The sequence below is a fragment of the Falco rusticolus genome, chromosome 8, assembly GCF_015220075.1.
Source record: "Falco rusticolus isolate bFalRus1 chromosome 8, bFalRus1.pri, whole genome shotgun sequence".
Lineage (NCBI taxonomy): Eukaryota > Metazoa > Chordata > Aves > Falconiformes > Falconidae > Falco > Falco rusticolus.
Genome location: NC_051194.1, coordinates 54116439 through 54139344, shown reverse-complemented (window position 1 = coordinate 54139344; position 22906 = coordinate 54116439). Strand labels below are relative to the sequence as shown.

The 22906-nt window shown below is 44.3% G+C and overlaps 1 protein-coding gene across 42 annotated transcripts in view; it reads right to left on the bottom strand.

Annotated features, from left to right (window-relative positions):
• MAP2 (microtubule associated protein 2) overlaps nt 1–22906 on the bottom strand; it is a 235633-nt gene that overhangs the window by 83619 nt on the left and 129108 nt on the right. For 36 of the 42 annotated variants that reach the window (XM_037397661.1, XM_037397681.1, XM_037397683.1 and 33 more), the window contains one exon: nt 19931–19990. The exons of 5 other annotated variants lie outside the window; for them this stretch is intronic. The gene's annotated coding sequence lies outside the window, so the exon portion shown is untranslated. Of the gene's footprint in view, nt 1–19930; nt 19991–21158; nt 21278–22906 lie in introns of those variants that run through there. One more of the 42 variants, XM_037397670.1, reaches the window with a different exon arrangement.

Sequence of the window (22906 nt, the reverse complement as noted above, 5' to 3'; positions counted from 1 at the left end):
TTTAATATAAAGAGACAGCCAGGGGGAAGGAGGGAAGCTAGGATGTGCCATCTCCAATCAAACCATCCAGCCTAGACTCCTGCCACAAGCAGTGGCCAGCACGAGCTGCTCCACACGAAGAGGCAAGAAGCTCCACAGAGCTTCAGTCTCACATCAGCGTTCTCTCAATGCACAAAGTCTCCACCCGGTGACACTGACCTGCTGATTTCCATCAGAGCCCGGTGCCTACATGTCTATGAAGATCCAGATCATTGTGCTCTTTGCAATACAAGCAGTACATTCAGAAGATACCCTCAAGGAGACTTTGTGGACAAGGGAAATAACCTGTGTCCTTCCATGGACTGCCATCAGAGATTTCCATTAAAAGGATAAAGGACACAAAAAGCACAATGGGATATAGGACGTGCAGAGCACTGACGGAGACAGAAAATTCATGCGTACATTTATCAGTTCAGGTGATTCAGATGTCTTTTTTGAGAGGTATGCAGGATCCAACATACGATTCATCTTGAATTTCTCTGTATTTTCTCTTTTGCAAAGTCTTTCAGCAGCACTAAAGATTATGTTGGTTTAGGATGCCTGAAAGCATTAACTATTAATCACAAATGAAATAAAGTAGACCTGGAAAAGGTACAAAGAGCTCAATGAAGATGATAAAAGATCTGAAGAAGCTTCTATGCAAGAACTGACTAGACAGGCTATAACTCTTCATCCTGGCAAAGAAGGGAATGGGCCAGACATTTATAAAAACACATGCAGCACAGAGAAGAAAAGCAGGGAAGAGAAAACAGTCACTCTCTCCACAAAGAGCTATGGTGCATCAGCCAGAACTCTCTGGTGGCAGGCTCCCTGCAAAAAAATGGTGGTTCTTCCCACTGTAGGAAATTCCATGGTGCAGGGGATGGTGCACAATACAAGTTTGCATAGGTTAAAAAGCAGCTGCTGAATTTTTCTTCCATTGATTTGCCCATGGTTTCTCAATTTAAGAGCCTTTTCTGGGAAAGGAATGTTTTTACCATGTAAGTAATATCTAGATCTAACGTGGCTTAGAGGCTTTACCTCCTATTTTAATATTGACTTTAAGTAATTGTGTGGTTTCCTGTCATAGGTTTTTAAAGGCAACTCTTCCCCATCAAGTGTGATAGAATGTCACAGCCCCTTGATGAGTGTTACGTTTAGCAAACTCTACATGAAAATGCACTGTATGACATAGACTGTATTGCACAGTAAATGAAAAACACCTATTACACAGCCAGGCTCTAGCAAACGAACAGTTTTGTGGTCTGCAAAGTTTCTAACTGAAACACGACTTCACATCCCAGACACGTACATCCCTCTGCTGATGCAGCAAAACCAGGCTCTGCAGGTTACGTCTTGCCACTTGCGTGGGACTGGTTCACCAGATGAAGAAAGAAGATGCTAATTTGTAAGCTGCTCGGCAGAATCAACCTGACCACCTTATGCTGAAAATCTACAGACAGCACACGGTGACACTGAGCTAATGGTTAGGGCTGGGGACATCAACAGGAAGATAAACTGAGAAAAGTGTTCTCGAGTAGGGGTGACGCTGAAGAGAATAGGCACATGAACAGCTAGGAAGACAGATGGCCCTTCCAGAAGGACCTGGTTATGTATCCAGGGCCGCCGCTTGTAAGAGGTCTTAGACTATATGTAAATGTTTTATAGATGAGATGCTCAAAGCTGCACAGCATAAGCAAAGTCTTGTGTGTTTTCTTTTTCATTTAGGGCAAGCAGTCGGAAACACATGCCCCACCACTGAACTCAACTCTGACCCAGAGGGGCTGTCTCTGGTTGAAAAGATGATTCATTCACTCTGCTAGAAGGGCTGAATGAATAGGCAGTATTCAGACTGCAGAACGCTTATCACTTGGGATTCCCTCAAAATTTAGGTCTGACATGACTGGGTCAGTAACCACGCGCTTTTGTTCCTCGCTCCTTGAACAGCAATGTCTCTTTGCATCCTTCAGTGGTTCCCTCAAATCAGGTCGATTTTTATGGCTTGCTAATTATTACTGCTAGACTTCTGCCAGGCTTCAGGATGAAAAGACGTGTATTTCTGAAAGCTCAGGGCACAAAACTTACAGAATAAATCACTGTCTGTCTGGCAGCAACAAAATCCAGCCATGGCAGCCACTTAAATATACGCATCTGGATAGTGCTGAACTTTATTTGTTTAGGAATGGAAAGTTTTCTTCCGCCTTTGTTGACAGAGCATATTAAAGACTGCCAAAAATGCAAAGAGAAAAAGAAGTAACTGTCAGAAGCTGGATTTTGTCTAGAGGTGCATCAACATGTATCACACATACAAAGCTATTTGACATTCAGATTGCACCGTTATACCTCAGGAGGCTGGCTGTGAAAGAAATGAGAGATGACTGCATAATCGTAGCTAGGGCCCCTTCTGCATATGTACTAAGCTACTGCCTAGTTCAACAAACATACTTCATACTTCCTGCTCCCTCTGCCTAGATCATCCCAGTCTCCACTGCATCACCCCCCTGTCGCAGCCCAGGCATTGCCCACTTGGGCTCCAGCCCCTCACCCAGGCCCTGTCCATGTTTGCTGTCCAGACCACAGATTTCACCACTGCAAACTGTGAAAGTTTTATCCCCCTCATACCAAGGCCCACTTTCAGATTGCCTCCTGCAGGTTTCATGCCAAGCAGCAGTTTCCTCATTCCCATTCCTCTATTAACTTCCAGTTTTCCTTCCTGGACTTCTCATCCAGTCCCTCACTTGCATCCAGCTCGTTCCTTACCCATCCGTACCCTTTCTCCACACATCCTTTATCAGAGCTCTCTTCTGCCCTGGATCCCCTGCTTCTGCAAGTTCCTGGCCATGTTTTCTAATTTTGGTTGCCTCTGCCTTTGAAAGTGTGGACTTTCTCCTTTCTCAGCAATTATAAGCAAAGGAGAGGCAGCTTATTCTTTTTTTTTTTTTTTCCACTCACAGTGATACGATGTGACATGACATAAATTGGGCTGGTCAGGCTCAGGGAGGTTGGAAGCAGCAGAGGCTCTAGCAAGTCTCTCCTGACCCTCAGCAAATTTTCAAATGATGTGTTGTCCCTTCCTCCGCAAACTTTCAAATGATACGTTGTCCCTTCCTCCACAACCAGGATGCTAAAAGAACTTTGCAGACAAGATCTTGAGTTAAAACAGCAAACCTGGCTTCCTCAACCCAGCCTGGGAAGGCAGCCTTGCTCCAGGAAAGGGCGGCTTGGACCAAAACATGTGCCTAAGAGGGCAAGACAAGCCTGACTGCCAGAGAGGAAAGGTGCAGCCTAAACCACAAAAAGTTTGGCAAAGTGGTAATAGAAACAGGGTCTTGTAGCAAGCCACCTCAGCTGGCAGCCTCACCTATAACACCACAATCAGTAAATGGAGCGTGTGTGAAGAGATGTGTATGTTATGCTCAGGGGTGCGCTGACAGGTAAGATCGCTGTATCCATAGTGATGGCAAGTGAAGCAATGGTAGTACTGCAGGCCAGAGTCTGATGGTCTAATTTGAAGCACAGGGTGTAAAGAGACCTGGAAAGACTTTTCCAGAGATGCAGACAACCCTTCTTTGCATCCCCAAAAGAAAGTATAGGTTCAATTAGGGGAAAGCGTAAGAGCTCCCAACAAAAGCATCTCAAAGGCTTTGCTATACACTCTTGACCAGCAAAGAGTTGTCAGCCATTCAGATCTGGGTGCTATTCCTGCCCAAACTCCTGCTACTGGTGGAGTGGCTCGGGAAGAGCCAGCTTGGATGCTGGGACTGCAAAGAGAATGGCTTTGGACCCTCTGGGTGCCTCTTGCTGAAGGTAATATTGCATCCATGTCTCCTGTTGTGGGTCCCATAATCTCTGGTCCTTTCTTCCAGCGTTGCCACCACTACATGTCTGAGCCCCAGCTGCCCTCCCCAGGCAGGTCCCAGCCAGCCAAAGGAGCACACCATGCTGGGACCTCCCCTAATCTCTTCTCTCAGCAAGCTAGTGCTGAGTAACAGGCAGCAAGACACTTGTCCCAGATCCTGTCTTAAAGGTGTAAAAGGGCCTGAATTTACTCAGCCTGGGCTCTGAGCTGAGGTTTGTCCTGGCCAGAACTCAGGATATAGCCAAAAAAAGTCATACTGAGGTTCCTTGCAGCCCACGGGACAGACCACACGTAGAACGGCAGGGCACCTTGTTCTGAAGTCCAGATACCTCTTTACCTCCAAAAATGCTCTGAAGCGATAAAACCACCACTACTTTCTCTGCATTTAGACTTACACCATATGGAACAGAACAGCCCCAACATCAAATGCTGGGCACCCCTACAAAACTGTGAAGAACGTGCCCATGAAGAAACAGGTGCTACATTCAGTAAGGTACAAAGTGGCTGCCCCAGCACCAAGGTGTCCCTCTTCAGTCTCGTTCCTTTCCTACCCCAGCTCCGGGCACAAGAGAAGACATACGTCAGCCCACATCTAGCCTCACACCAATCTTTGAAACTCCCCTATGGCCAGTGCTAAATCCTCACAGACTGGTTCAGGCATTCAATTCCTGACTAATTTATGGTCTGTGGAAACCTCCCACCCCACACGTGACTTCTACACTGTATTAGGCTGAGCTGGCATGTGAGGGCATTTTTCCAGGGGACAGTATAGAGGTATTTTCCAGTATCACTGGGTACCCTACGTAAGCCTTGTTCAGGAACAAAGAAACGATGAAAACCACTTTTTTTAAAAAACACAATACTTGCATATTATAAAAAGGAGGACTCTGCTACTGTCCTTTTAGCTGTTATCAGTTTGAAATAAAGCTGTTAACGTTTTACATAAGTAAGGCTGCAGCACAAAATAGCAGAATAAAACCCTAAAGCTCCTTTTCCTGAAGTACTGCTAGGATTCAAACCCTACTGTGTGCATGTCAATTGGCAGAGATTTTCAGTGAGGATTTACTCCGGTGCTTTGTCAGTATTCTCCGGGAATATTACAAAAGTCAGAAGATTTTTCTTGAAGCAAATTTTTACTTGTCCTTCAAAGATGCACCTTCTTTGATACAGAAGGATTTGATGTGGGAGGATACTCCAAAAATGCAGTCCTCAGCACACTCAAATTTTCTTTAAATTCCTGAACATTTTAGAGGGGCTTTACTTGGTGAAGTGGGAATTGTTAATATTACGCTAATAAAAATTACAATATCCACATCATTATATTTGACATAAAGCCCAGGGTCAAGTGCAAAAAATTAGCATTTAAAAGATACAGTTGATATTTCAAACACAACCATTCAAATGATACACTGCTTTGAAGAATATATTGCACTTCACTTTGTTGTACTGCTTCCAAGGAGCATTGCTCATAACTATTTGCAGTTTCTGAAACGAGGATGGTATTCTTCCTTTTTCCACAGCAAGAAATGACTATTGAGACAACGTGGTTTTAAATGGAAAGCTTTCTATTTCTTTCTATCAATACTCAATGAACACAAAGGTGACAGGAAGTTACTGTAGAATCCATTCTCTCCATACAGCTAATATTTCCTTGCCTTCTTTGTTTCCTAGTAAAAAACCAAAGTGGCTCTATGTTCTTTGGCTCTTGACCTTTTACTGCTTTCTCTGATGGTTTACCTGTTCAGAATCCCAGGAGGTCTTAACATGAAAGATTTCCAAAATGAACAGAGAGATTTATGAACACTGTCCAACGTTCTCCTTATCACATCAGAACAATCTGCCACGGCAAGAGAGGAGCAGAACGAGTTCACATTAGTGACGATCAGTACAGCATTCAGAGCCTTCTGCTCAAATCCCAGACAATTTCTCAATCAGTGGTATGGAAAATGGTCAGGGAAAACACTCTGAAGACATGGCATTAAGATAATTGTCACTCCAGCTCTTCTTCAAACTCTAGATAAAAAGATTCATCACAACTTAATTTCTATCATCCATTCTTCCATTTCAGCAACTGCTGAACAAGGAAGTTACAAGAGCATAAAAACATGGGGCAGCAGCAAAGCCCAGTGCTGTAGCCATGCTAGAAAATACGTTAAGGTCCCTGGACTGTCCCATCTCTGCAAATCATTGTGAAGTGCTTATGCAAGACCAAATTAGACAGGAAAGGGCACAACTGGACTTTTATACACTAAAGTGAATAACCAGCCCCTTTGCAGCAAAAAGTCTAAGCATCCAACACATTGTTCTTGAGGAGGAGTAAGAGCAGAGCAGTCCGGCCTCGCTGCAAAGCAGATCAATACCTGTGTGGAAGACCAGGGAGCCGAGGAGAGCTTTCTTTCCCATAGCCGAGACACCTCTGTCTTTTCCCAACCCCTAACTGCAGCATTTTGTCTTACTGGCAAGCCTGGTATTTCTGAAAACCCTCCTTTCAACACTTTAATGACAGCGTGGGCTTGGCCATACTGACAGAGCCAGACCCGCCTGTTCTGTGTGGGGAGATCACCGCGGTGCATTAACCATCCCCGACATACAGCTCCTGAGACAAGGTTGTAGGTTCTGCTACAGGTAAGCCAGGCAGGGACATTTCGGGTGTTACAGGGTTAAATCCTATACTGTTCAGGTCCTAATAGGCAGGTTGCAGTAAAATAAATTTTAAAAAAAATAATCACTGGAACATCATTTCCACACATATTTAAGAGCAGGAAACAGCCCATCTCATTGTAAATCAACTTCTTCCTCGGCAGCCAGGAGGGAACTGTATCTTACATTTTCTGACACCCCCACGGGATTACTGACTTGGATTCCCTCGATCACTGCATATCTGCAGGACTGCAAATATACTGCAGTATAAATTCATTAACTGTAACACGGAATGCATCAAACGCAATTGAACACACTTCCATTACACATGGCAAAGCAGCGGACCATCTAGCGATTGGACATGACTGCCTCGTTTCCGTGAGTTAGCATGTTTCAGCCATGTGGTGCTTTCAAGATCAATTCGTTAACAGAAAGTGAAGTATTCAATTCAGACCCAACTCGATTTCATTTTAACCCCTTCCTCCTGCTTTTCTCTGCATCTATTCATACATAGAAAAACAATTGACAACTCATACAGCATTCCAGTTTCTCATGCATTTTCATATGTGTTTTGATGGGAGCTCATGTTCATGATAGTGAATCAAAACATCTGTCAATAAAACTCCTCTCTCAGGAATTACAAACATGACATAACTGTGATGCCAGAATACATCTAAAAGAACGAAAAAGCAATGTAAGGAGTGCATTACACTTTAATGGCACCCTCTTCAGAGAAAAGACAACAATAGAACCTGGCAAAAGATTTTCTGCATTCAGCAACACCGCCTTCCATTTTACTTCCCTTGTCATCTGCACCAGAAACACTGAAAACCCAGCATTGCTGCAGTTGTAATGACTTAACACCCACCTCAAGCACATACAGAAAAAAACCCTAATTTTGTAGGCTTCAGTGCTTTTAAATTATGTTTGTTACCATGAGAACTTGATCAAAATGCCACCCTCAAGCTTGCAGAAGGGGGGGAAAACAACAACAACAACAAAAAGAATCTACTTTTAATCACTGGTAGTACACTTGCTGCATTGCAGCATTTTCATAAGCTTCACAACCTTCTGCAGTAAGAGGCAGCAGAGATGCCCAGACAGATATATTTTGCTGAACACTTTATTCTGGAAAAAATATAGCTGACAGCACGGTTGTCATCCAGTACTATTATGCAATGTTCCATGTATGGAAGATAAAGCACACATACATGTTCTGCACCATATTACAAGGCTTGATTTGAAAACTAGACAATTACACATATATACAAGCCGGGGGCAACTCTGACAGCTGCTCAGGACAAAATATTTTTTTTTTTGTGATATCAGAGATAAACCAAAGCTATGAAACCCTTCAGTTTCTTCTCCATCTTTATCCATTTGCTAGCTTTATAAATTTAGGTTGATTTTTATGTATCTATATTTCTGGAAATTTCAAAGATAACACTGTATCATCTAGGCTTTTTTTTTTTTCCTTTTTAATTTACAGTCTCATCACCTTTGGATTAATGGTTATGGACACTGCTTTACTGCAGTTTGACTAGGAGCCATAGTTTGCAGAACAAGCACCCCAAGCCTGCAGCCGCTTCACAGGAGGTAATTAGCAGCGTAGCTGAATCAAGAGCCAGTAATAAACTACATAAAGTAGCTTGTTCAGCTGTATATGTGTTTAATGCTGCAGCTGACAGACTACAGGAATGACATGCAGCAATGGTGGGCTAGGATGGAGGAAGAGTTTCACACCTCTGATCAGAATAACTTACTAGCCACTTACTCAAGGAGTCATCTCACACAGCTCTCCCTTAACAAAGATGTCCTTTGTAGACAACACCAAGTTGCGGGGGAGCATTGATCTGCTGGAGGGCAGGCAGGCTCTGCAGAGGGATCTGGACAGGCTGCACCAATGGGCCAAGGTTCCATGGTACAAGGTTCAACCGGGCTCAGCGCCGGGTCCTGCACATGGGTCACACCAGCCCCACGCAGCGCTGCAGGCCTGGGGCAGAGCGGCTGGGAAGTGCCTGGTGGGAAAGGCCCTGGGGGCGCTGGGTGATGTCTGGCTGAACATGGGCCAGCCGTGTGCCCAGGTGGCCAAGAAGGCCAACAGCATCCTGGCTTGTACAAGAAACAGTGTGGCCAGCAGGACCAGGGCAGTGATTGTCCCCCTGTACTCGGCACTGGTGAGGCCGCACCTCGAATGCCGTGTTCAGTTTTGGGCCCCTCACTGCAAGAGGGACGTAGGGGTGCTGAGCGTGTCCAGAGAAGGGCAACGGAGCTGGGGAAGGGTCTGGAGCACAAGTCAGATGAGGAGCAGCCAAGGGAACTGCGGGTGTTTAGTCTGCAGGAGACTCAGGGGGGACCTTATCACTCCCTACAGCTACCTGACAGGAGGCTGTAGGTAGGTGCGGGTCGGTCTCTTCTCCCAGATAGCTAGTGACAGGACAAGAAGAAACAGCATCGAGTGCCAGGGGAGGATTAGATTGGATATTAGGGAAAAATTTCTTCACTGGAAGGGTGGTGAAGCATTGGAACAGGCTGCCCAGGGAGGCGGTGGAATCACCATCCCTGGAGGCGTTTTAAAAATGCATAGGTGTGGTGCTTAGTGCCATAGTTTAGTGATGGATTTGACAGTGCTGGGTTAACGGTTGGACTTGGTGATCACAACGGTCTCTTCCAACCTAAATTCTATGATTCTATGACATATCTACACATCTACAGGAAGGAAACTACCACTGTTCTCACTAAGACATCAGCCAGACTGTATCCCATTTAAGGTGAGAACAGAATGAATTTCCCTGTGAAAGCCAAATCACCCTCTTGAGGATACTGTCCATGCCAGAGCATTAGGCATCCTTTAGACTTCAAACAAACCAGCTCCAAGAGGAAAAATCCATCAGCCAGAGAGAGATGGCATGCCCTATGCCAGAAACCCTGGCTACCATCTTCTCAAGAGGAAAATAAATGTAAAGTGAGTTGAAAGAAGGGGAAAAAATAGACCTTCAGTGAAGTAGACCCAGTTCCTCACTTGCATCTTTACAGGTCTATCCATTTTGAATGTTATGTGTAATGTGTGTATTTGCAGCTGTACTTTGACCTGTCATGAGTTAAGCATCACAGATGATAGTGTTCTTCACCAGAGGAGGTGACAAATCCAGGAAGCAGCAGCAGGGAAAAGCTCAGGCTGTACAGGGAGATTGTACCACCTAGGCCAGAGAGGTACAAACATCTTCCAGTGACACTGGATGCTCACAGCTGTGCAGTAAAATACAAGTGTACTACTTGCTAGAACTTAAAAGGTCAGACTGGGAGTGTGTCATACCCCCTATTAGGCAAGGTCCTAAAGGAGATTTTTTTTAAAAATCACCGTCAATCAATATTCTGGGTAAGAATTCTACGCAGCATCCATCACAAGTGATTTCAGTGAGGTCAAGAGAACTACCTTGACTAACTCACCTCCAAATCTGGCACCCACTGAATGCCTGGAGCTCCCACCTCAACCTCTCCCTGCTCCCACACACGTACAGGACTGACTCCCACCAATTTCCATGGGATATACACCATGAAGCCAAAACATGAGCAAAGCTTGACCCTATATACAGAAGACAATGGGCATATCATGCCTGAGGGTGGAACATGGTGCAAAGAGATTTGACAAAAGACGTATGAGGTGGGACACAAAGAGCAACCAGAGTTACAATAGCCATGGGTGAGCTCTGCATTACCTGCTTTCAGGCCCAGGACACGTAACACTGTGGATGGGCCAGTTTAGCCCAGCAGGACCAGCTCAGACAGCCCCTTGGATCAATGGCATCACTTTTCTATTTTTTTCCTCCTTTCCTTCTGTTTTTTCTTCCTGCTAACTGTAGTGAAACCAGGATCACATTCCCATAGGGTTGCAAAGAGAGGACAAAGAATGTTACGATTATCAGTGACGATAAACAAAACTTCTCTCCTTTGTGTTCCAGGAAAAGCTTGGCTTATTCTTCATAGACATGGATTTTCCAGGAAATTAATAACGTTAGCAATTATAAGGTTCTTTAAATAAAGAGATTTTGCTTTTACTATCTATAGACTGCTGAGACTATGATTGTCTCACCTCTTCTTTGGATTATTGTTAATTTATTATTTGCTGGCAACTTAATCTTCTTCCATTAGGCATTAGCTGCATAGAATTTCCTAAAATTGACCAAAGGATGAAGAAATTCATGCACTGATTTAAGTACCTTCAAGATTACCTCACTCAAATAGAGGTTTTCTTTCTCCTACCACTGTGGTATAATATAGGTATTCCTATAATCACGAGGATCCTGTGAAAAGCAGAACAGTTTTATGGTTAAGGCACCGAGATGCAAGATTCAGGCCAGGGCTCTGCTGTTTACCTGCTCCATGACCTTGAACTTTTGAATAAATAAGCTGTGCCTCAGTTCTCCCAGCTGTAAAACATGGATTATAATGTTCACACTGTCTGTAACTTGACTATTTATGCTGCAAACCCTTCAGGGCAAGGGCTGTCTCTTCCCATATGTGCGAGGAGGCTCTGGCTCCCAACCAAAGCCTTTGCATCCAGACCTCACAAAGTTTTGCTCAAGAAGGGACATTTATCAGACACAGCATCTGCCTGGAGGCAGGATGACAAAGTTGCAGCCACAAAAAGGAGACCCCAAAGGAGAGGACTGCAACATTAGCCACTGGCACCAGAGCCAGAGTTGCTTCTTGAGCATGTTGGGGAAGCAGAGGAATCTGGGACGCCATGTGCCTGCTTGACAGCTCTGGGGACAGAGGCAGCCTTCAGCTTTGGCTGTTTAACAGCTCTAGCCCCTGAGAGCCTAGAAGCTCAGCTCAGACCCCTGGTGCTGCTGAAAGGGGCCCTGATCTCTTAAAACTCTCAATGATCAGGCGGGACTATCAAGAATAGCCACAGTTTAAAATATGTATGTGAAGCCTCTGATGAAAGTTGCAGCCCACAGACTACATTAAGGAGCCCCTGCTGTTGATGCTAGCATAAAAACAAATAAAAATGCAGATTCTTATTTCAACTCTGTAGGACTGCTGGCCTGACCAACTGGGTTGTCTCTAAATGGCTTAACTCTTCCCCCCTCTTTCCTCCAGAGATCTATATAAAGCTTTTTGCATTTCTACTTCTGATGGATGCTCATTTCCAAAAATACTTTTACAAAGAGCTGCCTTTGGTAGAAATTAAAAATGTGACACCATGTAGTGCCAGAATGCATTTAAGACCACATAAATCACAAGGTACGCATCGAGTCCCTGATGCCAACCTGCCTCCACAACTACATGCCAGGTACTTAAAATTTCTCCCTGACATTAAACCAGTATTGTCAACCCCAGCTCAATTCTGCCGGTTAACTCAGCTGAAGCTGTGTGAATGTACAAGCAACCCAAAAATACGTGCTCCCTAATTCTCTCATTGTGTTTGTGCTCTGGTTTCCTGTCTCTGCCTGTCTGCTGTGTCTATCCCTAATTATGAATCACACCAGCCAGCTCCTATCATGTTTGACAGAAGATGTTAAGCTCCTACCTTTCACCATAGGAAATCCACAGATGGGTAGAGGAGAGATAAGATATTAACGCCTCTATGAAGGGAAATGCAAGGAGAAGAGCTCAGCCCTTATTTCTTCTGATTATCAGTGTCCTGGCGGTCTAATCAGATGTAGAGCTCACATGCAGCCATAGCATATGCTCTTTCTGGCCTGATTAACTGTCTAAGCAAAGACAGGTAGAGGATGAAACAGGTGCTGGTTAACCTACAGTGGGAAGTCATGGCAGAGAGGACATAGAAAGTTGCTGAGACAATGCTACGTGGAACTCGAACTCAGGAGACCCCAAAGGTCTGAGGAGTAAATGGAGATAATTTGGTTCAGAATCAGAAAAAAATCAGGGGAAGAGAGCTGAGGATGCAGGGAAGAACCAAGTGCTGTGGGTGCGAAGGATCAAAGCAGAGAGCGTGAATCTTTCACAGGGAAGCAAGGAGATGAGAACACTAGTGGTACCTGGTACCACAGGAAGGGAACACAGGGGCTGGAGAGTTAGGTGTAGGCTGCAGGTAGCGTGGTGTAAAAGGTCAGGAGTTGTGAGTAGAGTGCCCACACTGGATACCACCCCCTCCTAAAAATTAATACAAATTATTTTAGTTTACAAAATAGTTTAATTGGCAACACCGTTTCCAGCATTGAGCTGAACTCTAACCAAGAGGGAGATCTGATCTCAGGCATTTCAAAGTACGGATTTGCTCTGAAAGGTACAGGCACATTTCAGATTGTGAGAGAAGGCACTTTCATGACTTTACCACATCCTCCTCACTCAGGCCAGAAAATAATAGCTTTTCTCATCTTAATTTGCTGGGTTTATTGCTACCTGAAGCCAGATATCTAAACATTCAGAACCTGGGGGGAAAAAAGGGGGCATGGGGGTCTAATTCCATTTTAAGTCCAACATTTAGATTAGTTTTTAATGGAGCTGAATTATTTTTCCTGTTCTGTTACTTACTACGCTGGCCAATAAGCAGGAATATGGAGCTGCAATAGCGAACTTTTGCTGTATTAGAGCGAAAAATATTCCCAACAGAAAACATGCTAAAACAGCAGAGAGACTAGAGATTAAGTTGGCCACATGTGTTTTACAACTCATAATACACTGGATTTTAAGTAAAAACAAACAAAAAAAAGTAAAATAGGATTAGATCCCTTGTAGCTGCATAATGTATATGTTTTCATGCTGATACATCCCAGGTGAACTGAATCACATGGGTATGGTTTTCCATCTACAACTTCCCAGCATGAACTACGGGGTCTCTAAGCTACTAATTACACTGACAAACACGGTCCTCACCAGTGTGCTTGTCTGGCTGCTTATACCTCCACACCTCTTTGTAGATTTGACTGTAAGCTCTACAGGGTCTGGAACAACTCTGCTGTTTGAGCACACAGCGTCTAACACAACAGTGACCTAATCCAGACTTGGACACCTAGTTTTTAATATTATGGTAGCTAGAGCCATGAATCACGGAGCATTAACAAGAATCACAGCAAAGCTGTTGCACACATATCTAGTTCCCAGGCATGCTGCCACTAACCCCAGACTCGATCCTGTTGTGTCTAATTCTGTTTTCATTACACTCATTAAATGGAAATATAATTCTTCCATGTTCTGACAATTTTTAGCAGCAAAACTGATGCAAGAATAATTGTATAAGCAAGCAAAATAATATTTTTTTTTTTGCGCACAAGAAGTCATAACTAAAATAAGGACACTGGGGAGTTATTATTAAGAGTACACTGCAGAAAAATCTTACAGACTGGTAACATCATGAATTAATTATTGAGGAAGGACTACTGATCAAAGTGCCTTGCAACCTACCCCAGATATCTCACACAGACATGGCAAAAGGCACAACAACAGGCAATCTTACAATTTTGTTACAAAAACATCCCGAAGCCTTCTGATTTGGAATTCCAGGATGATATGGAAAACAAAGAGAACAAGATGTGTCTGTAATGTCAGGATCTCACTTTTCCTGTGCAGACCACACTTGTACGTGAATAGAATCACATATTACATCGCTCGCTCTGCGTAATTATTGCAGCTGCCCAACGGCTAGTGTCATGGCCAGAGCCCCGGCTGAACAACAGCTTCCTGCTTCAGAAGGGACTGAAGTCTTGGAGGGATTCAAAATGAGGGAAAAAAATGACTCATCTTAAGGATGACAACTAGAGTATTTTTTGGTCACGATTATAAAGAGTTCTCTTTCATCAACTGTGCTGGAAAGAACATTACGATTCAAACATCTGTTCTCCTCATAAGTTTCATTCCTCAATACAATGAACCTGCGCCCCTCACACTCCTCTCATGGAGAACGCTCACAGCACTCCCATTACTCCCACTATTTTTCAAAAGCGTGTTTACTAACACAACTGCTTAAATACACGAAACTCAGGCTTCATTCTGAGTGTCGTTTCCCAGCACTGAATGTAACAGGGTTGTGATGCTCAGGCTTTTGGTGACTCGCGCTACAAAGCCATTTACAGTTAACGAGTAGGAAAGGGATAATTTTTCCCATGAGCGCTTTGTAGGCAGCACTGACTTCCATCCCTCCCTCAGTGCTGACAGGCGAGAGCGCATCCCTGTATCCTGGCCCTGACACCAGCCAGAACCAGATGCTTCATAGGGAAGTTCAGAAGAACTCAGCAGCGGGGTGCTATAGACAAAGGTGACTTTAGACAGCAGCTGGGTTTGCTGTGAAGATAAACAGGGGAGATCTGGTAGGTCAGACCACTGGAAGAGGCATGTGATACAAGCCCTTTTTGGGTAGTCACCAGTCCAGTCACATCGTGGTGGATGGCATAATCAGACTGGCACACAACTGCTCTCCAGTTCCCATTAATGAAGGGCTGGTACAGGCACCGCATGGCAAGGACTGTATACCTTTCAAAACAATCGGGTTTAGAGTGTGGGTAGTTCCTTTTTCATATAGCCATAAAGCTATAATCCTTAGCAAGATGATATATTTTCAAAAGGGTGTCTGTGGCAAAAATTCAATTGCCTTTAGGGAGCTGAGCTTCTGCTCCATGGTGTTTTCTTTCCCTCCACATGATTCAGGAGACAAAACTCACAGTTGTGAGAATTCAGCATTACCACACTGGACTGGTTCTTGAGCTACAGGACGTATTCTGTTGACTTTACTGTTGGAGATGCAAAAGAAAATATACTTCTCAACTGCAGTAAGTCTGTACAAAACCAAAAATCAGCTCATCAGCTCACCTTCACCTTGCTTAATTTTGCCCTTCTATAAAGTCATTTAAGTACTGCAGAAGAATAGAAGAGCTCAGTATTGGGGTTGGCTGCTGATCCTGACAAAAACATTGAGTACAAGCTACAACGCAGAGAACAGTCCAGTTTCCCTTACCTACCAAACTCTTCCTCAGAATTAAGCCCCTTTGCTCATCACTTCAGATAGAAAAGCAAAGATGACATTTCCCTCTTCCTCTCCCCCCCCCACCCCCCCCACCCCACCCAGTTTCTTTGGCCCACCTCTTGCACCCAAGGAGCTAGGGAGATGCTTACCAAAAAGCCACAGCAAGTCACATAACCTCTGCCTGTCAATTCCTGCCTGAACAGCTTTGCTTCTTGGATGCAAACAAGTATTAAGCATCTGCTAGTGAGTCACCCTGCTAGGCAGGATTAGTACTAACACTACCATCATCATCATCGTGATTTACTAGTGACAGGGGACATTCTTCTTGCTTTCCACGGCTTAAAGACCGCACCTGAATTCTTTAGAAATGTAGCAAATACTACCTTGGATAGCTGATAAATACAGTAACACAGTGCTCTGCCTTTATAACTTTGGTTCAAAACAGGTGTTTTGAAACAAAAGAAGGTGCAGATAATGGCTATTAAGATAATCAGAAGAAAGGATGAAAGAGAAAGGTTGATTATAAAATCAATGACAGCCCTCCTTGCAGAGGAGGAAAGAAGTAGATTGATGATAAGGGATAAATACAAAGGGGGAAAAACCAAAGGCTAGTTTGGTACAAGAACCCTGTGGCCACTGGTAGGTTTTAGCTGGAAGCTAGAGGTTCCTTGCAAGTGAGATTGCAGTACAGCCTACCGGTTCGCAGGAGACTATTTTTAAGAGGGAGGCTGAAGAAGGAGGATTGGATGCAACACTAGCTGTGACAGCAGGCATGCCAAGAGCCCTCCTTCAGCCCTGTGTCAGAACTACCCAGGTGGGAATGCCTCCTTGCGACCCACCCAATGTCAAACAGGAGACACTCAAGCTGGCTGCATGGGAAAAGTGAAGACAATGCCAATAACACCACTAAGCTATATCTTGCGCTCTGCCCATTTATCTTTTCCTAGCGCTACAAAGATCATTGAGAAAAAAACCCCACAAAGCAAGAAAAATGAAAAAAGAGAACACCTCGAGTTTTTGACTTTTGAGAAATCAAGACAGCATTTCATCTGTAGGTACTACAAGAAGTCCTTCTAACAAGTATCAATTTGCAACCCTTTTCCTAAAAATGGTTCTAATCGTTGTTCAATGACGTCTTTCTGTACAATGTTAACTTCCAACCAGTAGTGAGGAAAATTTCTAAGCCTGAAATAAAAGCTACAGTGTATTTAAAGTGCAGTCATTTAAAGTGCAGTTAGCTCTCTACAGAATGCATGTAAGATGCACTTGTATTTGAAGACATTCCAATCTAATCAAACAAAATATTAATGCAGAAATGTTCTCCCTGAGTACACTGCATGTTCACCCTGGCCTCACGCTATCCTCGAGACTCTGCTCAGGATGGCTGCTGCCAAGCACCATCCCCATCTACGCATCTCTCCTTCTGAGCATCAGCAGACTGACAGTAGAAAAAGCACAAGTAACGCTTATACTTAAAAGGCTACTCAAAATCATTGGGAATGTCAACAAGACAGAGCCTTTGGAAGGTGTTAGAGTTCGCCGTCCTGCTTAGAAGCAGCCCCACACCAGGCCTAAGCAGAGTATAGGTGAGCAAACTGTCTTGGTATCTTCCTGTCGTGCCTTCATAGACCCAGCTCACACGCAGAGACAGCACAGTGAAAAGCTCGTGTAAGAAGGAGATGCCGAGTTTGCTCACAGCACACAGGGATCACGGGGCCTGGTGACCAGGGTGAACAGTCACCGCAGCAGACCCAGAAGCACAACTATCACACACAACACACTAACAGAACACAAAAACACACTATCAGATAATGCCATAACACATCCAAAGCTGAGCCCTCGACTCCAAATGCTGCAAACAGGCTGTACTGACGCCCTAGCTCAGACAGACATGAGCTTTATCACCCACTCCTGCAGCCCTCCGTACCACCTTGCTGGTTCTGTTACTCCTCCCCCCCATCCAAGAGCCCAGCCGTGGGGGATGCTTTTACACAGGAGGCAACGCAACAGCGTCCTTTTCCTGAGCCTCTACCTCCTTTATCACAGCTTCCCCCGTCACTCACCTGCAGCACCTTATTTCCACTGCTAGTTTTCACTGTTACTTAGAAAAGGACACAGGAAACACAGCAACGTCACAAGGTATTATACCTTGGTTTTTACCTCCTAACCACTGATGTAGCAACTCTGTGTAGAAAATGCTAGTTCTAACATACGATTGCTTACCCTTTTCATTTCAGACTTGCCCACCCACTTCTGTCTATGGTATCCCAGCAGCACCAGGAGGCTATGGGGCACTCCACAGATATATGTTTGATTTCAAGAGCAATAATTTAGGCCCTTCAGATAAAGACGGGACATGCAGAGACAATTCAAGCTTTGCACAGTAGACGCCTGAGAATTTACTTTATCACCAGTGGAATATTATCAATGGACAAATGGTGAATGCAATAAAACTGCCCATTACTTTAAGTCTTACAGGCTAATTTAATCCTTCATTTAGTACATGCATGCTGCCGCAAGGGTACTCTGGGGCCATGGGAAAATTCCTGAAGCGTGCAAGATCACTGCAAACAGCCTTATGCTGCCCTCCACCCTGGCAGACGCTGGCAGGGAGCCAGCCTGCAGGCATGCTGGGTTGCTGTATGTGCTGGCTGCCCCAGGGAGCCTGACGTGAGCAAATGCCAGGGCTGGGGCAGCTCCTGCCCTCCTTCAAGTTCACCATCCAGAAGGCGAATGCTCCTTCCCGAACTGCTGCGCTGCTTGTGCCATGCTTTCCAAGGGAAGGAGTTGCACTGAAATTTAGCGTGACAACAAGAGACACCTTAAACATAAGGCACGTCAGTGTCTCCTGTCCCCGAGACACTTACACACACAGCCTTTATCTGACTCCCACAGCCCATGGCAGGTCTGTGCTGCCATGGCCTGCGAGAGAGAAAAGCTCACGGACAGAAGTGAACCACCTGGTACTTGCACATGTGCTTTCTACAGCCTAAAAACCTAGAGGGCCAAATTTGAATCTTGATTTCCATTTCCTTCAAATTCATAGAGCCAGAAGAGACTGTATGCAGAATTAAACTAGGGGGTGGTCAGGAAATGAATATATTTATGGGCTTAAGAAGTCCAAAGCCAGCCTTGTATGCAATACTTCACATTTAAGTGCATATGTATGTGTACGCACAGATCCCCATCATATACTGTTATGGCTGTTGTTCATTCTTCAGTATCTTCTTGCCTTACTTTAAAGCTGTGCTTGATCTTTCCATTTTTCCATCATTAAATATCTTGGCAGCCTCAGAAGCATGGCAGAGTACTTGAGGAGAATAGGGAGATAAATTTTGCTCGCTGTTTTAAGTATAATCTCACAGAAGAAACATGTCCTAAATTGGCATAATCCAGCACCTTTTTATTAATAACAACACAGAGGCAGTAACCAGCTGAATAAAACTGGTTTTTGCGTGTGTGTTCACGCTACCCCTCAAAGGACGCGGAGTCTGAACCTCCTCTATCTTGCTAAGCTGAGAGAAGATCCTGGGAAGAGGACCACCATCCCATTATGTCTTACATCTCACGCTCCGTGAGCTTCTACAGGCATCTCCTGAGCTCACTGAAACTTGCTTATTTCACTTGTGCTGTAAGGCCAGAGCGATCACAACGCTTCACCCCAGAAGAATGCCAGTATTTCACCCTGCCCTGCCCAAGCCAAGTTACAACAGCAGAAACTTGGGCGCTTTGCCACCCTACCCACGCTGCCCTCCCGCATTTCTTCCTTACGCTTCATATGTAGTCTTTCAAACAAACTCCATTCCCATTTGCTGGAGTTCAATATTCTGTCTTTAGCATTTCAAACTCATGCTTTTAAGAACAGAAACTATGTTCGCTTGTAAATCAAGCTGAAATGAATACATGAGCCTACAGAAATACTGGCAAAACAAGTATCTGCTCATCTACATGATAGAGGCAGCACAGGTTGCCTCAAATACTACTTGTTTTTAGTCGTCTGAGACAGGGGTCTCCTGAAAGTTTTCTTTCCCAAATTGGAGAACAAGCGCATTTCTTTGATCTAACACAAATCATTTTCTGTTCTGGAGACAAGGCAATATTACTTACTTGCCCTTACTCTGCCAAACCATTCTCATCTTTTCTGTGGTAGAACTCACTGCAGTAGCAGGACATGACAAACCAGAGGAGCAAGCAGCAACAGTCACCTGTCTCAGATGCTCTGCCTTTGTATCAACAACATCTTAGGCCCTTTCTACCCAAAGCCGTAAGCAGGCTTTTGCTAAGCCAAAACTAAGATGACAGCTGTTTTGACAATGGTATGGTGGCTCACATCAGATACAGGAGGCTTTTAAGATGAAAACCAAGGAGGATCACAGAAAAATAAGGTGTTCGAGGAGTTTTCTTTTTGCTCTCTTCTCAAGCCTCCTTGGTTCTGTTGAAGCAGCCTCCTTGTGAAACTATGCTAACAAGTAAAAAGGTCATACCTGTTTAAGCAGATGATAGGATGCTGTGTCTGGTTGTTAAACAAGGGAAACTCTCTCTGCCTATAAAGAAATAGAGAAATACACACTATTTAGTCTCTATTCAATGAATTTAGAATAAACTCAACACTATGAGGACTATAACATACTGCATATCTGTACATTGATGTCCAAGCCTTTTTCTCTCGGCTTTATTTCCCAAGGCTCACTTAAGACACATTAATTCAGATACTCTGTTCTGTCCACCCTGCTTTGGGACCACCAAGGAGCTGCTTAATCCCTACACCTTCCCTAAGAAAAGGTGGCAATGGCTCCAAAAAGCCACCCATCAGGAAAGGCAAATGGAGCACAGCATATTCCCAGCCAGACTCCCTCCACTGGGAGACATGGCAGGGCTGCTACACACACACAGTCTCTGCTGCAGGGGGATCTCAAGCAGGAACAAGGAAAGGGGCTGCAAAGATGGCCAGAAAGTAATGGAAGAAGAGCAAGAGCCCCCCGCTGACTTCCCAGCATGACACTTCAGAGCAGCTGAAGATCCCCGTGCAGGGAACTACTCCAATTTCATCTTAAAACGGTTTTTCTTGCCTCACTCATATATCGGAGGGGTCTTCAGTTCTCTCCAGTTCATCTGGGATAAATAGCAAAAGTTACCACAGATGTTACTCCCCTTTTGTGACCCTCTGTACTCAGTAAGAAATGCTTGGACATTAAATGTTGTTAGCCCGTTGAAATATCCTCCTCCGCACATCCTGCTGCGCACCCTCTCTCCTTACTGTAAGTCTTTGATCACGGCGCACTGGGGAGAACGTTACAGATGCAAGCAGCAGCCAGGCACTGAAGTGGCTGCATTCAGGGAGAAAGGAGCCTCCTTGCCACAGGTGTGGTGTTTGAGCATCCCCTAAGTATTACAGGGACAGCTGGTACTATCACCTATATTTAAGACTGCACAGTTTCTCACCGCTCAGTCACCTTTTCATGTTGCCGATTTTAATTGTTCAGAAAGTAATTCCCCATGTATGATATCTGACTCAAGCTAATGGGTTTGTTTAAGAGTTGTTTGTTTTAAAGCTTCAGCAAGAACAAACGAGGCATTTCCAGGAACTAGAATAGTGACAAATATATTACTAAAACAGAGTTAAAAAGAAAGATAACATTAAGGTAATGATAAACCAGGATGCCGGTATGCAATTAGAGAGAATCATAATGCATACACACAGAAAGAACTAACCTTAAACTGGAGAGCAGTTCAGGCTTTTCCTATTTCCAAGCCTAGACTCCATTCTTTCACACCGAGTTAGTCTCCTTGCCTGCACCACGTCACTGGCGCGAGGCTGTGCTAACTGCAGCGCTCCACCAGTTTCCCCAGTTAACATCCAGCAAGAACTGAAAGATTTTGCTGCCTTGAAGGAGGAAGTTTTCAGATGGTTTCGACAGCACATAAGTGGAAAGTGACTGCTCCACCTTACTGCAAAGGCTGTCAGCAGAGTGTACCATTCACTTACATGCAATAATTACTTACACTAAATGAGCTACGTGGAAACAAGGCTCCAGACAGCATCAATTCTACCCACCCGCAGGATGAAGAGAAATGTTAAAATAAGCTAATTAAATTTGCTCTGGCTCAGCAGAAAGATCGATGTTCTCAACAGCTGAGTGTTCAGCACTTGGCGTCCCAACAGCCCTCTGATGTGTCACCGATGCAAAATAATGCCACGTAGTCAGAACCAGAGGAGGTGGATGCACGCCTCTTGGGAAAGGTAAATGCAGAAGACAGAGGCATTCAACAGAGACATTAACAGAAGCATGGACACACCTGCAACATGTACGCCAGATGATCAGATGGCATTAAAAAAACCTGCTGTGTACTTTCACATGGTCTACTAGCACCATTGAACGTGCACTCTAATAGTTTGAACTGAAACATCGATCACCTTTCTGCTAAAGTTCTACTGCAATAAATGTGATTTTAGCTGGCAGTAGAATACAAAAAATACCAGACAATCCAAATACAGATGCCAGAAATGGAAATCAGTTTTGCTGCCCCAGGAATTTGCTGAAGACAGGCTGTCATCAGCACTTCTACCTCTTGCCGACCAGGAAGTAAGGGAGATGTTTCAAAGATTCTTCCCTTAGGAAACAGAGGAGACACCTGGTCACACAGAGCAGCCAACAGCTCCACGTTTGGGACAGTTATCTAGAAAGCAAGAAGTTAACATTTAAGTGCCTGGTCAGAACCTGGCACCACATACATGAATGGGTTTTTCCACTTCCCATAAGCATCTTTAATAATCACAGTGCAGAATGTGTTAGGATGGGTTTCTTTTTGTTTTTCTCTCTAACCCTCTTGCTTCAGACAGAAATCCCTGAAGAACCTGTCCCAATAAGGAATTCATTAAAACTGGCACAGCCTTTAGAAAAGGGAGACTCTGGCCTGTCAATGTCCAAAAGCCAGGACAGCAGGGGACAGCGCCTTGGCCAGTCCAAGCGTCACCTTTCCCAAGAGACAGGGCACAAAAGAGATGAGTTTTTTTCCACTCCTAATGGGAAGCTGCCATTAGGAGACCCTTCAATCTTGGATATGGAAACCTTTATCAGATCATGCGAGCTTATCACCATGAAGAAACCTTGCGGAAGTCCTGTTCACAAATACAGACTCCTAAGTGCATTTAGCATACATTTACTTTCACTTAGGTACATTGTACAGATTTTCTGTTGATGCAGACTAACACAGGTCTAGACAGCTCTAAACTGAATACACTGCAACCTAGTGTAAAATTGGTAAGGATACCTGCTTATCCTGGCTCTGCCATTCACCTATGAGTAGAACATATCACTGACTGCATCCTACTGTCCTGTTGCATATATTAGGGATTGCGTTTCCTTCATTTTGTTAAACAAACATGTTTGTGTGTTTTGGTTAAACATAAAAACTGATAGAAAAACCCCACTGTGCATATACATACATATGTACAACAG